Source organism: Doryrhamphus excisus, linkage group LG2 (genome assembly GCF_037039965.1).
Source record: "Doryrhamphus excisus strain RoL-2023G ecotype Guam linkage group LG2, RoL_Dexc_Guam_v1.1, whole genome shotgun sequence".
NCBI classification, from domain to species: Eukaryota; Metazoa; Chordata; class Actinopteri; order Syngnathiformes; family Syngnathidae; genus Doryrhamphus; species Doryrhamphus excisus.
This window is the reverse complement of record NC_136358.1, coordinates 3,068,030-3,094,337: the sequence shown is the minus strand read 5'-3', so window position 1 is coordinate 3,094,337 and position 26,308 is coordinate 3,068,030. Positions and strand designations below refer to the sequence as shown.

The following is a 26,308-nucleotide window of genomic DNA, read 5'->3' as shown; positions in this document are numbered from 1 at the left end:
GAAAAAAAGCACCCCAGATCATGATGGTGCCCCCTCCATTGTTGTGTGGAAAAAACATCTCAGGTGGGATCTCCATGTCATGCCAGTAACTTTGGAAGCCATCAGGACTGTCTAGGTGACATTTTGCATTTTATTCTCATCAGAAACCGTTCTTCCACCTTTCAATGTCCCATGTTAGGTGCTCTAGTGTTGAGGAGACACAACTATGAGCGTTCTCTCGTAGATTTGGTTTGATGAATTTTGGACTACACTCGGCACCAGTGAAAACCTTCATTTAGCGAGGATGGTGCCGTGTCTTGACAGACAGCCAATCTCCAATCTAATCCTCCGGATCAGGGCCGGTGACATTTCTTTGTATCTACCACTTCACTTTTTGGATCCATAACCCTCAGGATCTTGGACAAAGTTTAAAATGGCTGTCTTTCAACGTCCAACCTCAGCAGCAATGGCGTCCTGCGATAAGCCTTGCGTGTACAGCTGACCATCTTCAAAGAGAGAAAGCTTTTTGCCATCAAGAGATCATGACAGTGTGAATACCTGACAGAAAATGAAAGTGAATACACATTTTTGCTATTTTCCACAATTTTGGCCAATTTCCCTTTTAATTGTTGTCATAAATTGTTGACTAAAAAAGAAATGGTACTCTAATTTCTTCTTCTAGAATAATATAACTCTACTTGGAGCATCCTTAAAATCCAATAGTGTTAGTGTTAATTACTGTATATATTCTTGCAATTTTGCAAATGGTCTTAACATTTTCAAATTGGCTGACAACCAATCCGGGATGTACCCCGCCTCTCTCCCAAGGTCAGCTGGGATGGGCTCCAGCGTACCCTAGTGACCCTAGTGATATTTACTAGTGATATGATATATCACTAGTAAAACTCACAGAAGATAAGACAACTTCTGAAAGGAAACTTTGGAGATGACTTTGGATCGGCTTTTGTGATCGACATTTATTGTCGTGCCCCAGAAATCAGCCAATATTGATCGGTCAGATCATTGCTAAGACAGAATTTTATTTTTAAATTAAATCCGAAACAACGTCTTATTCAACAGCCTTTTCGTAGAAAAAAAGACAAATACTGTTTAAAAATATAAAATGATGACCTCTTTTTTTTCCCCCCCAAGACCAGTTTTTTTTTAAACACAAACAAAAAAGACACAAACTAATAACTGTAATGACCAAGAGGCCTCTTGTTGGAAAATTATTCGAGACAAATCAAAGGCACAAAATGACTGCACTGCCCTGAATCTAAGACTTCCTGTCTTTTTCTGGGGAAGAAACACCGTCTTATATTAGGGTCAATGAGTTAAACACAGGGGGTGTTTTTTTGAGGTGGCTTCACGGCGAAAAGGCTCTTTGTAGTGACAGTCCTAATGGAAAACAAATGAGGCTTTCCGGGGTTGAGGAGGAGGAAGGGCGGCCATTAGAGTCACTCAATGGCGAGTGATTGAGTCGCTTATAAGCCTGTTAAGCCAGCTACTCAGCGTCAAAGCGCTGCTCTGGGGCAGGCTTGCTAACGTCGCCTTTGCTTTTTTTTTTTTTTTTTTTTTTATAGGCCACTGGATAAAGTGCTTAGCCTGATTTAGTCAGACCATATTGAGCTCATTGTTGATTGCTGGGGACACACTGTACTGTACTGTACTGTAAAGGCATTGTTTCGTCACCTGTCTCTACTGTAACTTAGTGTCTTTATAAATATTATTCAACCTTTTTTGTATGTGGCCTTTGGTGGGAAAGAGTAGAAACATCCCTGCTGTACGTCACACAATTACCTTACCCCCAAAGACAGACAGCGTATGATTGCAATGGAATGATCTCTTCATCTATTATGGATGCTAACAATAAAAATAAATGGATGACACTCAGCGATCGTCTATAAAGTGCACTCCATGATGGATGATTGTCTTTGCTCTTAAGTACTTTGTAGGACACTACAAAATGACATGCTGTTGCTTGTCTTATATTCGGGTCAATGCAGGAATATTGACTTTTAGTTCCGTCTTATATTGTGGTCAATCCATGTCGCCTTGTGTTTATGGCTTTATATGCAGTATATCTAATTGTCATATTATGAATTTTGGGTCCTGATTTGGATCTTGAGTTAAAAACCTACTGTATTGCAGCATTGTAGTAAAGCCATTACATCTGGTGCTCTATAGTTGTTTATATGCCAAATAAAATAGAGAACAAAGAACATATTGACCTCTTGAGATTTGGACTTTGTTGTTTTGTTGTAGAGCTGTCAGTGGAACTGCGCGTGGGAGTGAATGGGGGTTGGGGGGGGTCAAAAAGTTTTTGCAAGACTGGAAAGCGGGACAAACAAAGAACCACCAGAAATGAACCTATTCATAACAAGAAGTCAATGGGGGGTGCCAAAAACTGATACGGTACGGACGACAAAAAAACCCCAAAACTTACCAAGTTTGTACAATTTCCACTGTGAAAAAAGAAGTTCAGAACATTCAGGGTGGTATTTTCCCATTAAGCATGTAATCATAAGTAATCATAAATGGATAAAATAATGAAATAAAATAAAGAATACATACATAATATTAAAAAAGAAAATAATGACATCCTAAAAATAATAATTTGGTAACATTTAATAGTAAATGAACTGATTAATTTCCTCACTCACTCGGCGCAAAAATTTGAATGCACGACTTTGTCATTCAACCGACATAGAAACAGTAGTTCAAATATCCCATCCATTTTAATAACAATAAAATGGTCAACCTATTATATTTAATACATTTATGGTTTATGGTGGCACCCCGAGACGGTCCATAGGATCCCTGAAGCAAACCTTCACTAAGCCTTCCATCAGATGTATGATATAAGTACCTGGGTTTTTAGGATGCTTCTGTCGCTCTGCAGACAACCTCAGGTCCATTTATCTCCTGAAAGTAACACTTTTACGTCTCTGCACCGCGGCGTGGTTGTATTACCATACTGTATATCAACCACTTTGGCATGCTAGCTTATGAACAAGTCCAGATTCCACAGTCTCATCAGGTCTCCTCTTGACGGATTGCTCTGTCTGCACGGCATCAGGAGATGGATGAGGCGGCCAAGAGTGACTGACAAACCATGACATCTCACTTTCTCTCTCTCTCGGGCAGCCGCTTCTCTTAAAAGAGCGCGCCGTAATTGGGATGCGGGTGATGTTTTGTTAATGATGGCGTCACTTTGAAATACGACGGCTCCCTACGACACGCTGCCAGCCATCTTGCTTATAACAGGGAACATTCTCATTTGATCTTGAGGTTGTTTTTATGAGGGGTTTTGCTTTTCTTGGAAGAAATAACAAGCTCTTAAGTGATAAGTCATTTATCCATAGTAAGTAGATTTTTGGAACAATAGAAAATCAAATACACAATGTATTACGTAAAACAAATTTACATGGAAATACTAATTTAAATATACATTATTGTATTTATTTTATAACTGCTGAAAAGAACACCGAAGCAAATCAATCACTATTGACCACACCAAGAAAGTGGGCGGAATTTGGTACACAACGCCCCCCTAAATAAATGGCTTGTCCCCCGAAATCAACATTTTAGTGAAAACTCTGCCAGAAAAAGAAAAGCCCCACCACTCATCGCTCATCTCCGTGGTTGTGCCGGATGCATGCCAGACTCCCAGGAATGTTGGTGGAAAACAAGCAAGATGCTTGAATTAACGTGATGCTGTGTTTATTGTAACCGTCAGGAACCAATGACGTGTTCCACGAGGTAGCGTATGTGGGGAATGACACGCATGATGGCCCTTGATGCGCAATCCATCCATGCCATTTAAAGGCATTGAGAGGCGTTCAATGGATTGGTTAAGATTACACCTAGCTGTGTTAAACCCTCTCACGCCTTCTCTCCTCCCTCTTTGCCTCTTGTGCCGGTGGGAGGGATGGAGGCGTGGGTGCGCGGCGCCACACTGTGCTGCTCAGGAAATTTGTAATGTGGCGCTGACCACACCCCGTTGGCACAGCTGGTCTACGAAATTAGAGCTCAAAATGTCATTGGAAAGAAAAGTGGGCGGGATCAGTGATCTCATTGGTTACAGTGGAATTTGGTGATGTTGTTGCATTGCACACAATTTGGCACACCAATACCAGACAACGTTCTTCTTATGTGCTCTGCTCCTTTTATTTCTGGTTTGATTAATTACTGCAGGACTGTTTTTTCTGAATGAGAAATCGACAGGAGACAAATTAGAAAAAAAATTGGGGGGTATGATGGTGTAAAATATGCATTTGTTCTAGTCAGCTACTGATATTTTCCTTGGACTTACCTATGGATTTTCTTTTGGTAGGTTCCATTTTCATTTAGCCATAGAACACAATATTCCGGGTTTCTTGGAAGATCAGTCAAAATCGTCTATAAATGGCTGGGATTGAATGAGTTAATTACATTTTTGCACTTCATTATGTCTCCCAAGCGGAAAGCAGGCTCTCCTGGTGGAAATACCTAATGGAAAAGAAAAGCCATCACCATAGAAATGTAAATGAACATCATAGCTTTGAGAAAGGAGAAACACCCACTAATATTGGCAGCACTTATGGTGTTAAAAGATTGTCACGACTATCATTAAGGATAAAGATCATATCAGTCAGTATGTAATAGCATCTGCTACTACGGAAGGGACAGTAATAACAAAGCGCAGAGGTCATACTACTTAACTATAGTAAAGGGAAGGTTCATTTTTTTGTCTTTTCATCTTCATTTTTTTATTGCGGTTTTTCTACTTTTGTTGTTAGAATGTTGTTATTCATGTGTTAAACAATGCCAAAGTTTCAGATAAGTTTCAGACACACAGTTTTTGTGGAAGATTCCACCTTGTTAGCGCTGTGTTTATTTTGTGTAAGTAAGCAGTTGTCTGTGTAGCATTATATAGTGTGCATACAGGGAGCTCTTACCTGCATGCATGCAAATTACAAGCTCAACAGTTTCTGGAATACGGGTAGTACCACAAAAGACATGATGTTCACATTTCCATTACTGATGTGGTGCTAAGATTGTCTGCTCTTAGTAAACATGAGGCTCCATTGGACCAACTGTGCCTCTGACAAAGTGTGTGCGACAATGAGTGCTCCTCTTCGGGCAAGCGAGGTGGAGGTAGTACCCTCACGTCTGGCTTCTACTGAGCTTCACAGCAGCAGCAGTGCCTACATTACGGCTCTCTGAGTTAATATACGGTAGCTCTCCAAACGTTCTTTCATTTATCAACTCCGAAAGCAACAAAATTAGAAAGTGGGGTTTGGCAGTAGTCCTGAAGTACGCAGGAGCGCTTGGGAGTGGGACTAATCACAGTGGAGTGGGCGTGCCAGGAGGTGGTCCGTGGGTGGAATAAATGAAAACACAGTTTTGAAAATCCAGCTCGAATAGGTGCAGATTCTGGAAGATCTAGAAACCTTTTTGTGCGGGTTATCGTGTGTAGCTGCTCTATAGGAATCCACATCTCAATACAAAGGGCTGAAAATGAGCAAAATAGGTCCTCTTTAATTGTACTTTTTATTACTGTACACCTGTTACCTTGATCCTGCTTGGATGGCTTCTTATTGTGATATCACATATTAATGGATTCATAGATGTTAAAATTATAGATGTTAAAATATGAAATGTTACGTATCATTTTGCACTATCAAGACAAACACTATGGATACAATGTAGGCGTTCTTTCACAAATAATCAATATTGCCTTCCTGCATCTATGACTACGGTTGCTGGGGCCTAATTGAAATGTATGAGGCCGCCTGCTAAATGAGTGCAGGCCAAGGAACCTCCGGAGTGACTGCAAACATATGCAACGCCTCCTTAAACAAGACTAACATGTGTACCATACAGCGAGGGCAGGGCGGAATTGTGCAACGTCCATGAGAGTGGCACCTTTAGTGAAAAATGTTAATCTGCCTGCCTGTGTTTTTCTAAGCAGCAAGTCATTAGCCTGTTCAAAAACAGACCAACAATGAGTGCTCATTGTTGTTGTCACCGGTGTGCAGCAAAAACATTAAAGATTCTGCAACGTGCGTTTGAAGCCGAGTGTAAAAATAGCTTCTTTGTGAGTTCCTGTGCAACTGACGGCTTCACATTTCCACAGGATCTTTGACATTTGCAGTCGGTTGTTAAAAACAGCAGAGCGCTCCTCTTCTTTAAAAGGACCTTTGACTTTGGCTTTTGCAGTAGGTCCTTAAAAACAGCAGAGCACTCTCGTCACACAGATAAAAAAAACTCACTTAAAAAAATTTCACTTCTAATTTAGAAACCTAAGACCAATATCCTCTTACATAGAAAATGACTTCAATACATATTTTATTGCTGAAACATTAACCCATTCTGACAGGTTTGGCCCTTTATGGGACCTGTCATGAAGCAGAACTTGCTCCCCAGCTTTAATTTAACAGCCGTGATGCAGGGTCGTCATGTCAACAATAGATGCTGTATTCTTTTCATTAGAATCCAATATAGTGTCGAAATGATTACGTCTCAATCACTGACTGTAAGGTGATGCTCCATTGCACGGATGTTGTAATCCATTTGTTAAAATACAGCCGACATGTTCATTAAGCGCTAAGCCTTTTTTTTTTTTTTTTTTTTACAATCCTGCACTGAAAGCCTCTTTTTTCCCCATCCCATCCTGCCTATAATTACCGTGCAGTCAAATGAGAGGAGGATGGCATCAGTGCTCGTCGATGGCCGCCTGCCAGCCGAGCGACTTACACCGCCGAGTGGCACACCAGCCAAGATGCCGCAGGGACGGGGGGCTGGAGAAAATTCCAGCTCAGCGAGCTAATGAAGATGGCTTTGGATTTTCACTGCTGATTGTTTTGGAATTGGAGGATCTTTAACTGTTTTTGCAATCGTTCCTAATAAACCGCCGAGAGAGTTTGCGGTATGTCAGTAGGTCCTCACAAACAAGCATAGCACTCCTGTCTGTTTCTTTGACTCGTGTTTTTGCTGTAGGTAGTCAAAAAGAACAAAGCACTACTTTCATACAGGATTTTTGAGTAGTGTTTTTGCAGTAAGTCGACCCAAAAATTGTTTTCCGGCCACCTTTATCCAGATCCTCACCACACAGAACAATGACAGGTTTGTAAAGAAAAAACTGTGTCAAAAGAACTGTTCTATTGTGACTCAAAAGTAGAAAAATCAAGAGTGCTGCATTTTAGTTTGCAGGTTACTTCTGTAAAACAGGAGCGGGCACGGAACAGTGCCATTTCTGTTACTGTTTATTCACAGGCTGCTTGATTTGTACTTTTTTTTTTGATTCATTATGGGGGGACTAAAAATGACCCTCACCAACGGAATGGGCTCTAATTGCGTAATCATGCTAAGAAACCAATAAACAGATTTTAGTTTCTTCATATCCATTCATCCTAAGGGAGCGCCACAGATTCCCGGCTTGTTTGCCTGTTTTCTTTCATGCTGCCATCTTGGCTCCTCCGGCTCACTGATTGCCACCATGTGGGTCACGAAGAGTCTTAGACGGCCACCTGGAACATGGCGAGCACCTGGATGCGGATTTACCGCCTTTTCATGATGAGGCATTGTGTAGAAGCAACGTGAGGTGGAATTCTTTACACAATCAAGCATCATTCAGTGTTGCAACGGTAGAAATGGACATCAGCGAGAGAAAGCTGCATTGTGACCTACGTGGCATGTTCACATTATTGCACTGAAAGAGGTGGTGTGTTTTCTTTATCCACCTTTAAGCCAGGAAGCACACATTGTGACAAAGCTATATACACGTATATACTGGGAACATACATAACATCTATATATGAATGTAATCTATCACAAACTTTCAGTTCCTTTCCGCTGTGAGAAAATAAGTCATGCCTCACTGATTCATTTTTATGATAGCTTCGTCTTTTCGCAAACAACAATCCTCTTGACCTTTGTCCGCTACATTTCATTGCCTGTGATTTTCTTTTTTTTATAGAAGTACATTTTTTCTGTTCTGGAAAATTTTCAAGCAGTCAATAGATCCTCTATGTGATCGAAGCGCTGCACTTTAAAAAAAAAAAAAAAAAAAAAAATCACTCATCATCCGCAATCCTTATGAGACATGAATACACGTTTCTTTTCTATGCGTTCTAAAGACACAAAATCGGTGAAAAAGAAACCGCTAAGAATGCACATAATTTGACGCAACTATTCAGCCTCTGAAGCATTTCGAAAAAAAACGCCAACAATGCTCTATTTCCATAATGTGACCTGCATACTAACCAAGTTAGAGCGACATTATTAATATTAACATTATGCTGAACTACTTTATTGGCATAGTGACACCTCGTTTTGTGGAACAACTATTTTCTCCAGGGACAAAAATCCTAAATTGTGACATTTTTCTTTTGAAAATTATCAACACATATGAGTTAGGGGTATGACAAAAACGCTCTAGGGGTACACATGACAAAAAGTGTTGGGAAACACTGCTCTTCAATGTGCCAGAAACAAGGGTTTTGCAGTAAATAAAAAAACTGTTTTTAACTACCTACTAAAATACCAGTCAAAGATCCTCTGTCAGGAACGGGTTGCTGTTTCTAATGACCCGCTAGTCAAAAGATCCTCAATGAGAAAGGAGTACTTTGCTCGCCAGAGAGCCTCTGTGACATGAGCTAACGTGCTGTTAAGGACCTACTGCAAAAACACGAATCAAAGATCCTCTATATGTGTATATGTGAGGTGGAAGAGTTAAAGATGTCTTTTTTTTTTGTCACACTTTGTAACATCATCTTGAGGAGCAGCAGGCAGCTATTGTCATATTAGATGTCAAAACAACTTAAATGTAATTGGTTTTTTTTAATGACGTAATTGAAAATGTCAATTTCCGTTCAGTTGGGTTCTTACGAAACAAGCAGATCTTCCTTACTAATTAACTCAAAACTCAACAGTAACAAATAGCCTTGTAGGTGTTGGTAGTAAATCACTTCAAGGTCAACTGGATGGGACACTAGTATGTAATAAATAATGCATCGTCTTGTTGCCACAGCAACCCTGCAGCCTCCTCATGGTCTCACCTATACCTAACAGCACTTAAACTATACTTAAGTATTACCTTATTAAAGATGCTGTCCCTCTTCGGCTCCAAACTACACTTTTCTTGGACCAAACAAAACAGCTTACGGAGTTTTCAAGGCACCAAAAGGGCTTCACAATGAAGTGAACCCATTAGTCACTGGTGGTGGTAATCTACATCTGTATCCACAGCTGCCCTCGGGCAGCCTAACAGAAACATGGCTGCCAATTCATGCCTATGACCTTTCCGACCACCACCAAACATTCATTCATATTCATACACCAGTGTGGCCAGCACCAAACCACAAAAACTCTCTAGTTTCTGGGCAACCATCGTAGAGAAGGTTCTCCTGAGCCACTGCTGCTCAAAAAACAATATATATATATATTTGTCACAATTTATAGTATTTTTTTTTATTTGACCCAAATAAAAGAGGATTGGCATGCACGGCTTTCACTCTTTGCTGCAGTTTTGAGTCATTGTGTGGTTCTAATAGGCTTTACATTTAATAATAGCAGACTTTGCCAAATTGCTATTGTTAACTGACAACAAACATGACTAATGTGCCTGCATGGATGTTGCCCATGTAGAGCATGGCTTGCAGGATCGAAACAGGAAGTGGGCAGGATATACAATTTTTGAGGCTTAGTGCCCCCATGCAGTACCTGACGGAAGCAGACAGCACCTTTTTATAGTATACTTATGTTTACTATCAGTGTCCTCTCCATTTGTGTTTTAATGGCGTACACCCAATTTGATTATTTAAATTTTTTTTGTGCCACAGTTATCCCTGACGGCCTTTTATCTCCGAGAGCTGGATATTTATATGAGCGACTGGGGTGACATCATCTTTTTTATTAGCTTCGATCCAGTTGGGAAAAACTGACTTCTAAAAGCAAAACTAGGAAAAGAGGTAGCTCGTTAAAGAGACAAAAGGCGAGAAAAGATGCATGATGTGTATAAAAGTACATGAAATGAACGTCTCAGGAGATGACTCAGCAAGTTTTGAGCCGGAAGGGTGGGATTGGATGTTTGTTGTGTATGAACTTTCACTGGTGTTTAGCTTATTCAAAAGATATATGAATTATTTTAGTTTTTTTTTTCTGTGCTCCTGTCTCATCGAGGATCTTTGACAAGGCTTTTCGCAGCGTGCCCCTTTCACATATATGATCTTTGAGTAGTAGGTCATTAAAAACAGCGTTTTTTCAAAAACATTTTGTAAAAGGTTCAGCATAACCTACACTTTGGACGTTTGACTAATCACAGCGTAGTGGGCATGCCCGGAGGCAAGCCGTAGGTGGAATAAATTAAAACAGACCGTTTTTGCAGGAAGCACAAATCAAAAGACATGCATCTGGAATAGGTACAAATTTTGCATAATCTGTGCGGGTTATTGTGTGTAGCTGCTCTATAGGAGTCCACAACTCAATACAAAGGGTCGAAAAATGATCATAACAGGTCCCCTTTAAGCATCCATGCTATGACTGCTTATTGAAGTGTGACTTCTTGAATGATTGGCATCGTTGTAGCGGTGTCACTGCTACAATGTCGTTAAAAACATCAACATTTGCCACCAAGAAAATTATTATTCATGATTTCAATTCACTTGATATCTTTCATAAACAAAAACAAAGGCAAGAAAAGAAAGTTAAAGCATCACCTAATGAGATGAGTGAGTGATTCTTGTAACGTGGTGCAATAAGGGAGACATGATGCTGTTCTTGGATGTCGGTGTGACGTACACGCAGAAACAGATGGTGTGGGGACGATTGAAATCACCTACAATGGCGCCTATTTTCCTTCCTCTCTGACCACCACCATCATCATCATCATTGTGTGAAGGCATCGTCCCGTCTCATCTATTTTTTCATGTCCAGAAACCCTGCTGCGCTACACAACGTCAGCCAAGGGGAGAAGAATGAGACGATGTATTTTGGTAGCGTGTGAATTTATTAAAATTTTTTATGTCCCTAATTATTACTGCAACAATGGAAAAAAGGTAACACAAACATTAGAATATATGATTAAATTAAGGGAAATATAAAATACATGTAAATGTCAAAGAATATATTATATAAAATGATTGATTTTTACAATGGATGGATATGGATAAGTTAAAGTACTTCACTTTGTTTAAATTAATTTATATTTTTTGTTTGGGTTTCTTTGTTTCACCATAGCACAAAGCGATACTCCAAAAGTGTGAGCAGTGATTTTTAAATTATTTAATCAATATAAGCTGTTTTTTTCAACAGTTCATTACATTATACTGCGCACTAATGAAGTGAGCGTGGTGTTTAAGTAATGCTATGCTCACTTCATTGTTTGTCCTCGCCTGCAGTAAAGGCGTGCACACACACACACACACACGAACAGCCGTCATGTAGACGAGCTAGTTAGCGCATCAAAAAGGCGCAGGGTGGAATTTGTAATAGCTGAAGAGGTGTTGATACGTGTCATGGAAGGAAGGAAGGAAAGAAGAGGCGAGGCAGCCTCCGAGTGCTTTCAAGCATGTGCTGAAGTGTGTGTGGAGGTGTCAAGAAGAGTACAGTATGCCCATGCACTGCATTTACAGGATAAAGTGTGTGACCGGTGGGGGGGGGGGGATAATACATAATGCATGGTGTCACACTTACAGGAATAATGATGATGAAGGGATCAGGTGATTAAACAGTGGCACATTTTTATTAGTCGTCCATCGCTCCATCGCAGTTCAAACACAGCTCCTTCACTCAATCTGGCCACTGAGCGTCACTATTAACACGCACAAGACTTGATCGCCAACAGGCTTTTATTATTTATCTCAGGCACAAAAATAATATACTATTCATCATAATGGTAATAACACAGGCTACTGTTGTGGCTGTACTCCAGCTCTGACTCGCTGATCAGGGACGTCACTTATCGCGGTGAGAATGAAAAATAGTCTGTGAATTAGTCAATTAGGGACAGCTCGTCACAGTCTAAGCATATTGATGCCAGTGTGTGATTTTGCATTGAAACTGAACAATTCCACCATCTTTGTTTACACATTTTGCCTGACTCCACTGTCTGTCTGGCGGCAGTCATCCACCTCTTCTCTGGTCCACAAACTAGTGACATTTTGTATTCAAAACAAACCCGGAATGCAGTTTGTTCAGAGGAAAAGGCTGAAATATTAGCTGAAAATTCACAGAATGCCAAGTCGCTGCCCTCCAGAAATGTTCACCCTGGAATCTAAGACACAAATTGAAACGTTGAGGCATCTTATCATGGTATGGGAATGTGATGATGATGATGATGTGTGTTAGCTTTGATTATTCATGCATGCCGCATCAACAATTCCGATTTATCAGCATTACAGGGCAGGGCTGTTCGGTTTGTAATTCCAGTGTTAATTTCTAAATAACGTTTGTAGTGTTTTAATGAGCCCTCCAAGGGATTGTTCTTTTTAGGTCCACTTATGTAACGCTTCCTATTTGTCTTCCAAATTTCAACCAGAGCACAACCCTCACATTTTTTTTTAGTTTTTACTTTATCATGGAATCTCATTTTGAATCCAATCTTTGGATGAGGAGTAAATAAAGTTCAAAGCCAGCATATCAGTGGTTCTCGCCATGTCTGGGGGTTCACCCTGCATGCTTTTGTGTGTCAGAATTTTCATCTTCCCCGCATTTTCCCCAGCTGCTTGCCTTGTGCAGACGGTGGCGGAGTGAAAGTACTATATTTTAATGAATTTTCAAAGGAGACGCATTGGTGATATTAAAAGGAGTCTGCGCCACTTAAACATGCGTGACACAGGCTCCCGTTGAGGCTATACCACTTGAATCTACCACTATACCACTATACCACTACTTGAATCTTCTTTGTAGTGAATCCATTGCAATGACGGGGTGAAAGGTGGTTACTCATGGCGAGTCCACATATGCCAGCTACCGTGTTTCCTCGCAAGAAGGGGGGGTGGGGGTTTGGGGTGGGGCTGAGCACGCTTCTGCCCGTCCATCTGTCCTGCCGTAATGACTGCACCTGGCCTCGCACCCGTTGGAATGTTCTTGCAACGATGCGCTGAGGGGAATTAAAAAGCAATAACAAGCCCGCCAGCGTCTCGCAGCCGCTCTGTTTACTCATCATGCCCAATTATCTGTTTGACTGTTAGAAGACGCCAACTGTCCCCTTGGTACGCTCTTTAAAAACATCTTGTCTGATTTTAAAAAAAAAAAAAAAAATCAGCTCTGTCCATTAATTTCTTTACATTTTCTGAAAAAACGTACATGTTGTATTGATACTTGTTCATTTCCCCCCCCAACATTTTTCAGAAACTTAACATGGAAGATTGAGTTATTTGGCCGTGGGTAGTGTAGTTTCTCTTATAGCTGTGTTTGGGAGTTTTCTTCCCCCAAATCTGGAAATTTTACTTGGCGCAGTGGGTTTCGGTATTCATGATAGCGGCTCACATAGCTTACTTTTGTGCATTTTGTACCACAAATGACACATAACACACTCAACTCTTTCTACAGTATTTGGCCATTGATGATGTTGTGGTTTACATAACCGACTTTGGCATTTTCTGAATTTTAACTTGGAAAAGAGCTATTTGCAAGTTAGTGGTTCACAAAGCATTGTGCATTTTATTAAAAAAAATATATATAAATATATATATATAATATTAAATAGGAAACTGAGCAGAATTAGTGTACAAGTGGCCATTATTTATTTATTCTCTGTCAAGTTGGGTTTTTTTTCAGTGCTCTTAACCCCACGTCATCGTAACAAAAGCCAATCAAAGCTAAATCCATGGAAAGAACCCTATTGCTTTTGTGTATAATACTCTATCGGATGTAATGCGGACTTCGAACGTCAGTACATGTGTCTATACAGCGCTTGATCCCTCACATCCTTAGAACATCACAGCCGAGCACAGCTACATCCAATCAAGTCTTAAGCGACTGGTTTGCAACAATATTTTGCCTTTCAAGCACAGCAGATGCGTCCATCGTCTTGCTTTTAGTAAATAGAAGGGCTGCGGCGACTGAGTGATTCGGCGTGATGTCAAACGAGGCAGCTGTGGCGAGGAAGGGAACATCTGCTGTATGGAAAGCAACGCGCTCAAGCGACACATTGATGAAGTTTTTTCCTTTGCAAACTAAATACAACTTGATTTGAAGCAAATAAGCAACATGAACAAGTGTTTGACCCCCTCCTGTTTGTCACTCTTAAATGTTTCAGATCATCAAATAAATTTAAATGTTAGTCAATACTTATACAACAACACTATACATAGTTTTTTTAATTGAAATGCTTATTATGGGAAATATAAATTCAAATATACATGGCCCTCTGTGGAAAAAGTGATGCCCCCTAATTCTAATAACTGGTTCACAAGTTGTTTACATTTTGCCAATATTAAATATTAATTATTTATCCATAATATTAATTCATTTTGTATACTGCTTATCCTCACGAGGGTTGCGGGTATGCTGGAGCCTATCCCAGCTGTCTTCGAGCAAAAGGCGGGGTACACCCTGGACTGGTGGCCAGCCAATCGCAGTGCACATATAGACAAACAACCATTCACACTCACATTCATACCTATGGACAATTTGGAGTCGCTAATTAACCTAGCATGTTTTTGGAATGTGGGAGAAAACCGGACAAAACTCACGCACGCACTGGGAGAACATGCAAACTCCACACACAGATGCCCGAGCAGAGAATCAAACCCAGGGCCTAATTTTGTTAATTATTGCACACATCTTGTAAATCCTATAAACGTTTTTCTGCTATGATATATTTAATTGAAATTGCTGATCCAAACAACCAGTGATGCAAACTTTTTCATACCACTGTATATTTATACATACATACATACATGTAAATTCTCAAGTTTTGGGGCAGATCTGCCATTTTGGCAAACTTCTCGCTGGAGCCTGTGTCATCCCGAGCCATCTGTAGCCTCTGTTGCAGCCTCACTAATTCGTTGTTGCGATCGCAGCTCAGATGGAAGGATCTCTGATTACACAGCAGCAGCAGCATCCTCCGTTCTCCGATCACACCTTCTTCTCCTCCCCATCAACACTCATTCTGGAGCTTGTCCAGGCGTAGCCATTTTGTTCCTGGATCCTAACAGCTGTCGTCCTTCCACACTGGTGAACAGGTTAAATGGAGACTCGAGGAACAAGGTCTGCCGTGCTCTGGTCGTGATGTAAATTGACCAACAACGCAGCCGTATTGTCAGCTCTCTTGTCCCTGCTGTCTATTTTCTCATGCTGTACTCAAACCCAGATGGGCCGACATAAATAAAACAGTAGCATCCTTTGAGGATTCCTGTCAAATCGCTTTCAATTATCACTTGACCATTTTCAGACAATGAGATCACGATTTGACGTTGGTGCGTGGTTCATACTCATTTTAAATCAGGCTTGACACAAGTCGACATCTTTTAGTGTCTGACTAGTGTATTTCAATGTTTTAAGGCAGGGGTCGGGAACCTTTTTGGCGAAGAGTGCCATGAAGGCCAGATATTTTAAAATGAGTATCTGTGAGAGCCATATACATTTTTTTTAAACATTGAATGCAATAAAATGTGTGCATTTTTATGTAAGACCAACAGTTTTAGATATAATGGGCTCTAATTACGTAGACGAGGCACACGACCCCACGCCAATGGGGTGTGGCCAGCACACTTTCGTGAGCAGCGCAGTGTCTAATAATAAATCAAATACTTGTTGCCATTAATACAACTTCTGCTGCTGCATAGTTTTGCACCGTACTCCGTAGACGTATTTCATTCTTTTGGCCATCTTCGTCAGAAGGCTTGGTTCTGCAGCTTTAGCTATTTGACTAAAGGAGGACAGTTTACATTTACATGTTTTTTTGACATCTCAATGACCGAGGTAGACTACAGCATTACCCAGTAATAATCAAGTTTTGGTGTTTGACCTGGAAAATATCATCTGGAAAGATGGATATGGTCGGGCGTATTGCAGCAGAATATAGATGGACGAATTCAAATGTATAAGAAAGTTGTTGATTTTGAATATTATTTTTAACAGTCATTTCTGTGATGGTTTACTTTAAAATGTTAGCAAAAATACATTTTTATTGTGGTAAGAAATGCTTGAGAGCCAGATACAGTCATCAAAAGAGCCCTACCTGGCTCCCGAGCCATAGGTTCCCTACCTCTGTTTTAAGGCATTGAGCTTTTAGCAGTGACTCATAATTGATAACAAATGTAATAATAAAATAACTATTAATAGAAAGCAAAATCATTGTTATTTTTGAGTAGCCAATACATGTTTATATTCTGCGCTCTGCAAATAATCTAGTTCTGTACTCAAATCCAGATAGACTGACTGACATAAATAAACCAGTATTGTCCTTTGAGGATTCCTGTCAGATCAGATGACTCTCAAATATTATTTGATCATCTTCAGCCAATCACATTATTATTAAACGTCAGTGCATGGATTGCATTGATTTTAAATCAGGTCTGACACAATGAGCCCCCGAGTCAAAGATCAAACCGTTGCTCCAGCAGCCACAAATCTGTCAAGGCAAAAATCCTATTGATCTTTTAGCATCTGACAAGTGACGAATTTCATCTGCTCTTCAAGCGTTTGGGAACTGAACACTGTTATTTTTTTTAACAATTTGACCTAAAATGGGTAAGACAGTAGGTAATGGTAATGGCTCCCCCTATTTGTTACTCATATTTGTGATATTTTACTCTGAATTATTTCTCCATTACAGCAAGAATCCTACTTATTTTTAGTGCGCCATCAGTAAATGTTTCAATTCTTTGCTCTTGCAGGTGCCTTTTTCCTGTGATTGCCCCATTCTGGGCTGATTTCTCTGTCAAGGAAAGAACCCTATTGATTTTTGGTGCAACTGACAAGACTACAAAAATAGCCGAGTCAAAGGGTACATTTGTAAATGTTTCTATTTCACGCTCTAGCGGTGCCATTTTTCTTATCTTCAAATATTCACAGATTATTTATCCATCATGGCAAGAACCCTACTAATTTTCAATGTGCCTGACTCAAGATGACACAGGTCATCATCAAAAGATGAGATCAGCTCATTTTTCTATTTGGTGCTCGAGCAGTCACACACCTTAGATCGTCAAATATTCTCAGTTTGCTTTACTCCAACCTTCAGTAAACACGGAGCCTTTGCCTTGTATAACTGACCACTTTAAGCCTCTTCTTCAAATCCTTCTTGTCAATAAGAGAAAAGACAACACGAGAAATGGACTCATCCGTTTTTTTTTTCCTGATTTCCTTGTCAAAAGTTTGTTGGTGCTGCAGGTTCCACACGGCATAACTAAGACCCTTGGAAGAAGCTTATCTGCTTAAAACAGGAAGGCGATAGAGGGTAAAAAAAAAAAATACATCCTCCGTCTTTCCCTCATGGAAGCCACAAGAGCTTCGGATTGTCCCGTGAGAGTCCCCTTTTTTTTGTTGTCTCACTGCTTTAATCCACTTAGGATACCTCGACTTGAAATTTAAGACTAGATAATCGATAACCTTGTGGCTTTTTGAAGGGAGTGGAACCTTTTTCCCTTTTATTTTGAGTTCAAGCGACTTATACAGAACTCCTGTATCTGCACTTAAACTGGATGAGCACCAAATTTAAAAGCTTCTGTGTCTGTTTGGCGTGTCACAAGATTAAAACGTGAGGAGATTTTTTTTTTTTGGGGGGGGGGGGGGGGGGGACTGTCTCATGAGAACAGGGCAGAAAGTTGTGATGGTAAACTCGATTTCTTTTACTGACTAGCGTTTCTGTGAGTCACTCACTAAAGTGGCGAGTCCTCCATTCACTGGAGTCGGTTGTCAGAGCCTATGCTCCAGAAAACAAACAAACAAAAAAAAAACATCCCATGTAGACTCCCATACATGCGCTCGACAAACACCTCATTGAGATGTTTGGCCTTTGCAGCAATACGTTTGGATGTGGCAGAGCTGCCCCTTTAAGAGGACCTATTATGCTCATTTCCCAACCATTTGTATTGAGTTGTGGTCTCCTATAGAGCAGCTACACACAATAACCCGCACAGAAAACGTTCTAGATTTTGCAGAATCTGCACGTATCCCAGCTGTACTTCCTGCCAAAACGTTCTGTTTTCATTTGTTCTACCCATGGCTCGCCTCCGGGCATGCTCACTCCGCTGTGATTGGTCACACGCCCAAAGTGCTTCCTAACTTTTTTTGTTTCTGTTGGCTTTTTCCTAATTACGGAGTTGCCACAGCGGGTCTTTTTGATCCGCATACTCATTAACGATGAACCATATAAGGAAGTCTGCCGATCTGTGACATCACAAAGGAACGGTTTTACCACGCCTTTTCAAACTGAACATTTTGAGCCATCCCAAAACCTTTCAGGGCTCACTTCCATTTCTGTTTGTAAAATGTTACAATGGCAAAATAAAATTCAGTATTGAGGCTACATCAGGTTCAGGATTCACTTTGGTCGTTCATTCAGAGCGCATGTGAGGAAAACGTCCGTATTGAATTTAATTACGCCAATCATGCAAGTTAATGCTGCTCACGTTGGAGATAAAATTATGTCTGTACAGCGAGCCAAAACACAAAGCAGACTTGAGGTAACTGAACTTTGTATCTTATTTATCCAACTATTTTCAACACTTATATATTTCTTTATATTGAAAGTATTAAAATCCTTCTTAAATATTTGTCTTTTTACTATCCTTTTATCAGAGTTCCTTGCATGTGCAGTGCTGAGAATGGGAAATACCAACTTTGCATACCGATATAATGCACCACGCATCTGTGGTTGCGTTATCAAGCTTGCACAAAATGCGCATGACAGCCGGTGAATGTGTTATGTAGACTACAATTTTTAAAAACTTCACTCATGTGGATGAATTTTTTTTTTTTTTTTTTTTTTTTTTTTTTTACATCAGAGTGGGGGAAATCTTCCTTCGTGTTCGTTCATTCCTGCTTTAAATATCTACTTTCTAATCCGTCTCTGAGGCCGTGAATGTGTCTTAACTGCTGATTGGATGAGCCAGGAAAAGAGCGAGGCTGATACGGATATATGACAGCGGTTGTTCGTTTAAATCAAGGGATCGTTTAAATCACCTTGTTGTCATTCTCTCAACGTCCAGGCAAAAGCTACGTAAATTTTTATCAACACAAACATCACAATTGGCAAGATGTGTAACACGGAAGAGTTTGCAGCTGTGGAATGGGCAGATTACGCGTTTCTGATCATGCTTTGTTGTAGTTAGAATGACCATTTTTGGCACTCCTACGCCTCATTAACTTATTCGCATTCAAACCTGTTTTGGGACTCGGAAAAGTTTGTTTGTCCAGTTATGTTTTCATTTTCATTGTTCGCCGATTATGTATATTCATTGGCATTCTGGAGTGGAGGGAAAGGCTCCAGATTAGCACCAAATTTTAACTAGTTCTGGCTCCACCAGTGAGACTTTTAATATGCGGACTACTATGGACAAAGAAAGTTGAATCATGCTTTGTTTTGCGCATTTGCATCCTGGAGTGGGGGAATCTATTATGTTTGTAAATCTTGGCAAGACTCCTATTGATTTTTAAATCACATCTGACAGGAGGGCTCCGAATCAAAGATCAAACCCACACTCGGCCACCAATTTCACGCCAGTGTAAACACTCAGGGAGTGGAGTAAAAAAAAAAACCTGCACATCAGTAACGCTTCAAGCATTCTAAGAAAAATAAGCTTTCATGTTTTTAATGTTGTAATATTATAAGGAATCTTTTCTGTACTTGGTGCTACTTGGTGCTTGAGCAGTCACATTATTCGTCTGATACATTACGGCAAGAATCCTATTGATTTTTTGTGCATTCGACACAAGATTTCTGAGTCGAAGGCCAAGTCAAGGCTGAAGTTAACAGTTCAATTTGGTCGCATTTTCGACAAATATTCGGAAATTGTTCAACAAGAATCCTACCTGACACAGGTATCCGAGTCAAAGGCCAAAACGCTGCTGAGGTTCAGATGATTTTTCTATTCAGCTTTCGAGCAGACACAATTTCATTTCATAACGTGGTTACAATATCTAGCATGTATGAACAAATCTATTTTCGGACAAGTTGTGGGAGGCGGTCGGTCGGCGCTCATTACCATTCAGCTTTGACACACACCCGTTGCTGTCGGCGTAATGTAACTAAACACAGAGCTCAGCTCAAGACCTTGAAGCTTTCTGCTGGGGAAAATTGGACCCGTGGGACGGTGTCGACAGGGACTTTTACGTCTGACTTGAAGAGGCAGCACAAGCACCTGGGCTTGAGATAATATCACCATGTTGTTTGGTAGAGTGGGTGCAAGGAATGAAGGGGAAAAAAATAAAAGATGAGTGAGATGCGGCGACCGGCAACGGTTTCATCGTAGTTAAAGCGCCAAATTGAGAACTTGGTTTATTAGGATTATCGCCAAAATGTAACCAAATCCGGCTCCACCAGTTGGCATAAATTTTGAATATATTGTACTATCCTGCAAGAGAATGATTTCATTGAACCCAAAGTGCTAAACAGTGAACTCCTGTGTTCACATTTTATTGGGATTAGCCACAAAATGTAACCTGTGGGGCTGTTGCTTAATTATTTGGCGTAATATGGGCCAAGAAAGTTTAAATCTTAAAGCCAATAAACATTTTGAAAGTTAATTAACAGCCTAATAAAATCGTCACAGAAGTCATCAGAACTTTTTTAGAAAATAACTAAATTGAGCAGAAATGAGCCATATTCAGTGACGCTGCATAAATGTGGTATGATAAAAACTGTCCGTTAATCATCAATTCATCAATTGATTCATGGAATGGTGCACAGTGTGTGTTTTTGCATGTTTGACTGTATTAAGAGGGACGTGTCATCAGTGACAAATATTAATGCAAGCTGTGCAAACCTTGCCTCCCGAGGGATGCCATCTAAGACTTGCTTCTCCTATTAATAAATGATACACCACCAGTGTTGAAAGGAACTATTCTTAACCAGCAGCCTGCACAATAGTGGGGCACCGTCATTTTTCATGAAAGTTTGTGCACATGCAACTTGCTGACATTTCTTTTTCTCTCTTTTCTTTTTTTCTCCCCCCCCCCCCCCCCCCCCCCGACGACAGATGTGACCAACTATTCCACACTAGGTAAGAAGGGTTTCATTTTTCATATAGTGCTCAAGTGTCATGTGTCTTTGGGATATAAATATGGAAGAGAAAGCTCAGATGGGGGGGGGGGGTTGAACGCTGAGAGCGCTGCAGAGATGTTTGCTCAGTAAGGTACGCTTGTGTGTGTGTGCGTTCCGTTCAATTTGAATTTTATTCAAATGAGGATCAAATGGCCCAGATTGTCGGAAGAACATGCCAGCAGGGTTGACCAAAAAAAAAAAAAAAAAAAAAGAAAAAGAAATAGGATAACATTGGTTTCCACACTGTGTGCTCTCATGGTCCGCTGCAAGCAAACTGTAACAAGCAAGCAAGCAAAACTGTGGAAATAAAATTCGAATTTTGCAAAAATAATCATAACATATAATCAATACACAATATAGCATAACATAACATGACTTTAAATAAACATAGTTTGACATGGATCATGCACACAGCAGCAATAGTAGTAATGATGAGAGATGTTGCAGTAGAATTTAGCAGTGGGAAGCCGTTGTTTTTGTCCGAATATTCCAAGGTGGACTCCAAGCTGTAGTCTACAGGAGAGTGATGGAGGGCAAGTGCAGCATAAAATCTCCAGCCTAGCGCGGCCTGGGGCCAGGACAGCGGGACCTCTAGGCTCTTCCCTGTGGCTCAGAGCATCTGCTCAAGAGGAGGAAATCAATCATTTTGGCCCCTCGGTTCTGAAAAAAGAACAAATGAGGGAATACCTTGAGTCTTAAATAGCATAGCATAGCACAGCTATTTAGTTATGTCATAGTTATGTACATCTTATTTGTCTCAAATAACTTTTTCCACCTGTGGGAGCTTGTTGTGGTGTAATTGGAAATAATTTTAAAAAAAGCACCATTCCCCCCAAAAATATAGCTCTGGTCTGACTGACTAACTGCTTGCGAAGAGAAAACCCCTGGCTAGCTGAGAATAATAAGTACCCATGGGAGGTTGCCAGATGGACATTTAGCAGCAGGGTGGGGGAGACCTGTCAAACATTTGTGGGGGAGGGGAAACTTGAAAAATATGACAACTGACGCACCATCGCAAGGTCAACAATCCTTGGTGTATTTTAAGTGTAAAAGTTACAGACTCCAACCAAGGCCATCCATGTCCGCCTGACTTTTTTGTCAGGCAGCGATATTCCACTCCAGTCCTCTAGGTGGCAACGATGGTCACTGCAAACAAAGTGGACACCAGATGCAAGCAGACTGTAATGTCAAAATAGTGGAATTATATTCCTTTTTATGCACAAATATTATAACATAACATGGTATGGCATTGTAACCCTGGGGTAACATACTTCAGAACTACGACTAATCACTTAAATACCGTGCGGCTCACAAGTTAGTGGGGAAAAGTCACAAAGAGCTTGTCAACCCATTGGAAATCACAGAAGGTATTTATTCAGTCTGTGTCATCTTACAAAGAACGCTAAAATCATCACCCAGCAACTTAACACTCAAATTATGTAGGAAATAAACACGGCAAGTACCAATTTGAGTTTAAATTTAAAAAAAAAAGCAAAAGCAAGCTGTTTTAACTAATCCCATAATGCCTTTTGTCCCAGCAAAGCGTTTCATTGGTTACTGCTGCTGAGCCCAGAGTGAGACTGACATCATTGTATATTGACAATAAGCCAGTAAATGTTCTGCAGTGAAATCGTTAGTCCACACCAAGCTTTACATCCATAAATATGCACTAACAGCTTCTACAGATATTTTTTTGCATATTACTGATAGCACCAAAGGATTAGCCACAAAATCCACCACTACAGGAATGTACTCTCCAATAAAGACTGACTCTCCAATAAACTCTTTAGCCCATTACCTGGGAGACAATACCCAATTACCTTCTGACACATTGCATAGCCAAAGGAATTGTGAAAACACATATTTTGTTTCAGTGGTGGAGTTTTTTTCATGAAGGTAGGACTGCATGTGGCCTGTATGTCAACATACGTCTATTTTACTGTCAATCATGACAAAATGACCCCGAAAGACAGGATACGTTTCAGGAAGCCAGGGAGCTGTGTTTGCATGGAGTTGGTGAAGACTTTTACAAAATGTGTCCATGGGTCTCCAAATGAACACCTTCTTAACTTTAGAAGAATGTTTCAAATATATATATATATATATATATATATATATATATATATATTTTTTTTTTGTAATGAGATTAGGTAAAGACTAAAGCTAAGGCTTTATAGTGTTACCAATCACATCGCAGTTCAAACATCACCCCCTCCCTGTATTGCTATTTTTCAAAAATAAACAAATCATATGTAGTATTCTGGTCACTAGCCACCAATACGGGACATTATCTTAGTATATCTTATATGACATAGTGAAAATAATTCTCGCTGGCACTTAATAGGAGTTTAAAGATAACTATAGGGGTGTTATTTTATGTCTATAGGGCTCTAATAATGATAAAAATTGTATTTTGAAAGTGATTTTGATTATGTGAGAAAATATTCCATATGTTAATATCGTAGAAATTCATCTATCGCTATTGGGTCTGGAACCAAGGAGGGACGACTGTACTGGGCACATTTTTCAACAAAATTATTTTTAATAAAATTATTATTTTTCAGTGTCATTCAAAAATCTAATTTCCATCAATGTCAGCAGCACTTAGACAAATTCTGTCTTTGGGGGATAAAATTCAGCTTGTTAGCTTTCAAAACAGCCCAAAATTATGGCTGGATTCTAAATAGTTCAAGGACAGCTTCACATTTACTTTGGGTGTGACTTTCTGAGATTTAGCCCCCCCCCCAAAAATCCCAAAATGCACAGGGGTTAAAAGACTCTGCATTTGCACCCTTGACACTTATTACAGTTTGACATTTCTTTCAGAGGCAATATACACGTTATACACGGAACAGTACAGCTGCTGCTAAGTAAAGATCAGCCGCCGCTGCAAGCAGATGGCTCCTCTTTAACTTTATCAGCGGCGTCACCTGCAAGTCGCTACACCAGCCCTCATCACAGGGGAGCATCCATCAGTGGTGAGCAGCATATGGCGAAGGTGTCCTCTCTCTTGCCAAGCATCAAATGCTCACTTCACACGGGACAAAAGCCTACTTTGAGGAGACATTCTGCTTCCTGTGAGCTAGCCACATATTGTTCACGCTTGCTATTATTAGCTATGAGTGCTTCTGTCGTACACAGGACTAGCGCTTTGGGTATGACTTATTCATCTAATGCCTAATTTTTCCCCAAAGTGGGGTATGCATAGAAGATATCAATAAAAATGAAAACTTCATTGACTTGACGACATTAGAGCCGAACGCTGAGATTCACATAACACTCTTGAACACATCATGTGAATAGCCACAGCTGATGATAGTATAGTACAGTACAGTACAGTACAAAAGAAAGGTGACAACATGAAGTTGTTCATTGTTGTGTGTGTGTGTGTGTGTGCGCGTTGAACAAATAAGTACGTTTGATGTAAGTTGGCCGCCGCTTTGTTCAGTGGTCCTTGAACACACCATGTGTGAAGCAGATTGAGGCTTATGTGTATGACTTTCTGCATTTTCTATTCTTCCTTTGGCCTCATCGTCGTTCACGAATGTTCATGATGTGTGTAAATACACGGAAGTGAGCTTTAATAATGATAGCTTTGTGCTGCTATGGGTTCCACCTGGTGCTTAATATCATGTTATACAGTATATGGTATTGGTACTAGTACTACATCACATAGTACAATGAATTTCCCATGTCATAAAAAGTTTTTAATGCTACCCCCTATTAGTTTCACATATCTTGCAAAACTTTAATTTACTTCCTGTATTTCATGTTTTGTATAGAAACATAGAAAGTGATAAGGTAATGTAAATTAAAAGTTAGTTAGAAATATTTATTTATAACGTATAACATTTTTTTGGGGTAACAGACTTGATCTTAGCTGTTTGAAAATGTACTAGATCAGTGAATTTTACTAGTTGTGATCTTAGAAATAAGAGAATCGTATGTTCTCTATATGCGGCACGAGGAATTATTCTTACTGATCTTTTTTTTTGCAGTACATTTACAGTTGGAAGCGCACCTATTTGAGAGTGAAAGATGATGTCATTGTTTTGCAGGCTTTGTTGGAAGAACAGATGTTGACAGATGTTTCTTATTGGACAGCTGACAAGTGTTTGATGCTCACAGCTCAGGATTGGAAAACCAAGCAGCTTGTTGATGAATGACTAAACATCCAAATGCACAAACATCTTGCGCAAATGCATTGTAATGTTGCATTGTAATGTGACAACTTGTACAGACAAATACACTCAATAGAAAGTCATTAGTACTTTAATTGCTTTTTCCGCTTCTGCCCTAAGTTGTTTTACTTTCAAACGGAAGAAAACTCATTTTCTATAATGCACTTGTAAAAGCTTAATTATATTCCACTTTAATAACATGTGCCTTTGTATAATAAGGCTCAGAATAAACACTAATCTCTGTTTTTTGCTGTTTACTTCGGGCGAGCGCAGACCTCTGCGTGCGCAGTCGGGACCGCGGCAAATGAGATAACGACACGGCAGAACATGGTTGGGAATTGTGTCTTCCCATGTGTAAAATGCACCCAACAGATCCACTTAACAATGTCGTTTAGGGTAAATTAAAATTCAGTTGTGATCGATAGCTTATGCACTTGCTTATAAAAAGTGTAAATAATGAATGGTGCTTTTTCCATAAGTGTGAGTAGCGTTTGCGGGGTGTCGAGTACATGCAAGCCTAATCCGGCAGTGTACACCTACCGGTCACCAGCCAATTGCAGGACACAAAGAAAAGCAACCATTCACACTCAAGACAATTAAGGCCCTGTCTCCACAGGAACATTTTTTTTGGCAGATTGAAAAAAAAAAATTGTCAAGTCACCTCCACACAGGATTGGCTCACTGGTTATAAATGATGTAATACAAAAGGCACAAGGACAGTATGTCAATGTATTCAGTTTGTTTGTGGTGTAATGAGCATCCATCCATCCATTTTCTATGCCGCTTATCCTCACTAGGGTCGCGGGTATGCTGGAGCCTACCCCAGCTGTCTTTGGGCGAGGTGGTACACCCTGGACTGGTGGCCAGCCAATCACAGGGCACATATAGACAAACAACCATTCACACTCACATTCATACCTATGGACAATTTGGAGTCAACAATTAA

General features: G+C 40.1%; 1 protein-coding gene across 41 annotated transcripts in view; it reads left to right on the top strand.

Annotated features, from left to right (window-relative positions):
- LOC131124820 (receptor-type tyrosine-protein phosphatase delta-like) overlaps window positions 1–26,308 on the top strand; it is a 259,050-nt gene that overhangs the window by 50,183 nt on the left and 182,559 nt on the right. For all 41 annotated transcript variants that reach the window (XM_058065644.2, XM_078795428.1, XM_058065633.2 and 38 more), the window contains exon 4: window positions 21,117–21,140. The gene's annotated coding sequence lies outside the window, so the exon portion shown is untranslated. The remainder of the gene's footprint in view (window positions 1–21,116; window positions 21,141–26,308) is intronic.